We start from the raw sequence: 2264 nt of genomic DNA on the forward strand, positions 1-2264 counted from the left end.
TGTGTGGAGGGGTCAGGGATCTGCCTTGCCCCGTGGGGAAAGTAAAATGGTCTGAATATGACGATTTGGGAGTCTTCAGCACATAAATGGATAAGTGTGTCCAAAGAAAATGTAGAATGAAAACGTGGTCAGGTCAGAACTCTGGAGTGCTCTAAAAATTAAAAAGCCAAGTAGTTAAAGAGGAGCCAGCTAAGGAAACAGCAAAGCAGTAAGGTGTGTGTGTGTGTAGTGGGGGAGAATACACCAAAACAGAGGAATATCTTAGAAGTTAAGGGTGGGGAGAGTTTTCAGAAAGTTGAAATGCTCCAGAGAGGGTAAGGGGCATTCTGTGGAGTCTTAGAATTTGGCAGTGAAGTTGTAATGACTTTGCAGAGAGCATTTCTGATGGTAAAGGGTGATGGAGCAAGAAGCCAAGGGCTCCTTCTGAGAAGTGAATTGGACATGAGGAAATAAAGGCAATGGATAAAAGGTTGGTCTTCCCAGATGGCTGATGATGAAGGAAGAAAAGAAAGATCCAGCAGTAGTTTGAGAAGGAAATTGAAGGGAGTTAGTTGGTGTATTAGTCTGTTTTTCTGTTACTATAACAGAATACCTGAGACTGGGTAATTTCTAAAGAAAAGAGGTTAATTTGGCCTACAATTCTGGGACAGCTGCATCTGTCGCAGGCCTCAGGCTGCTTCTACTCATGGCGCAAAACGGTAGGGTAGCCAGAGTGTGCAAGGAGGTCACGTGGTGAGAGGAAGCAAGAGAAAGAGGGAGGGGAGGTGCCAGGCTCTTTAAACACCAGCTTTCCCAGGAACTAACTGAGGGAGAAGTCACGCTCTACCCCTCCCAGGGAAGGCATTCATCTATTCATGAGGGACCCAACCCCATGACCCAGACACCTCCCAACACTACCACACTGGGGATGAGATTTCAACATGAGCTTTGGAGGGATAAAGGTTGGGGGCACAAACATATCCAAACTATATCAGTGGGTTTTTGTTTTGATTTTGATTTTGATTTCAGAATGGGATGTACTTAGGTGCCATGCAGCCAAAGGAGAAGTTCTCAGAGGACAGGGAGAGACCAAAGTTCAAGAGCATAACAAGTGGTGAAAATTAACAGGTGACCACGCTGCTGATGGGGTTGGACTTGAGAGCACACCTGGAAGAGGAGGCCCTGCAAAGAAAAGCCCAAGGCACTTGTTCATCGGAAACAACACGGGAAGGAGGCAGAAGCCTAAACTGGGGCTTCTAAAATGTATTTTATATAAATTCGTATATTTAATCATCTACCTGCATCAGTGGTTTGCCCCCAAAACTAATGCTTAAAAGTTTTTTTTTCAAATTATGTTCTCCGCCTTACATTTAAGAAAGCAGAAAGACAGATAATAGAAAGATTTCAAAAAACATAAAATTATAGATCAGGTACTCGAAGGGTTAAAACTTCAAATAAGGAGAAATGGTACACTTCTGATGGCCAAAACTTGACTTAATAAAAACAGGAGTATTAATAGCATCAACCCATCATCTCTTAACATTTGATTTGCCTCAAAATTTCAGTACACTATCGGTAAAAGCGAAGTAAAAATCTCTTAATACGAAATGTTTTGCTTTTGAGAATATTGTCGAAACTTACAAGAATATTTGACACCCGCTCTACATATTAATAAAGCAATGCCTAGTTTCCCTTCTCATACACTTGTGTGTAAGTCAGTGATGTTTTATCAAAGACAAAAATATCATTAGATTTAGATTTCACAGATTTGGAGACAACTCACAGGGAACTAGGAATTGAGTCTTAAACATGAAAGGAAGAAAACTAAAAAGCTAAAAGTAATTTGATATTTCTCCTTTTCCTTCAATTCTCACATCTTACTCTTAAGAAGAGACACAGCTTATTCTTTTACCTTACTCAACATTGGCTTTTTACATTATGTTTTCTTCCTGAAAAGATTTTCTCTACCAGAACATGTATTTAAAGTTAAGGTTATATGCATTCAAGAAACATAAACCCCTTATCTTCAAACATACCGTTTTGATCCAGTATCCAAAGAACCTCTTAGCTCCTCTCTTTGGCAATCTGCTTTTTTTTTTTTTGGGGGGGGGTGGGTGGCTGGCGAGTACAGGGATCTGGACTCTTGACCTTGGTGTTATCAGCACCACACTCTAACCAAGTGAGCTGACAGGCCAGCCCAGCAGTCTGCTTATTACTTGCTCCTCTCCCCTCCAACCACTTCTGCATCATCTTCAACCAAATGTACACACTCAAACTCCTACTCT

Source organism: Galeopterus variegatus, unplaced genomic scaffold (assembly GCF_000696425.1).
Source record: "Galeopterus variegatus unplaced genomic scaffold, G_variegatus-3.0.2 Scaffold237, whole genome shotgun sequence".
In the NCBI taxonomy this organism is placed as follows: Eukaryota; Metazoa; Chordata; class Mammalia; order Dermoptera; family Cynocephalidae; genus Galeopterus; species Galeopterus variegatus.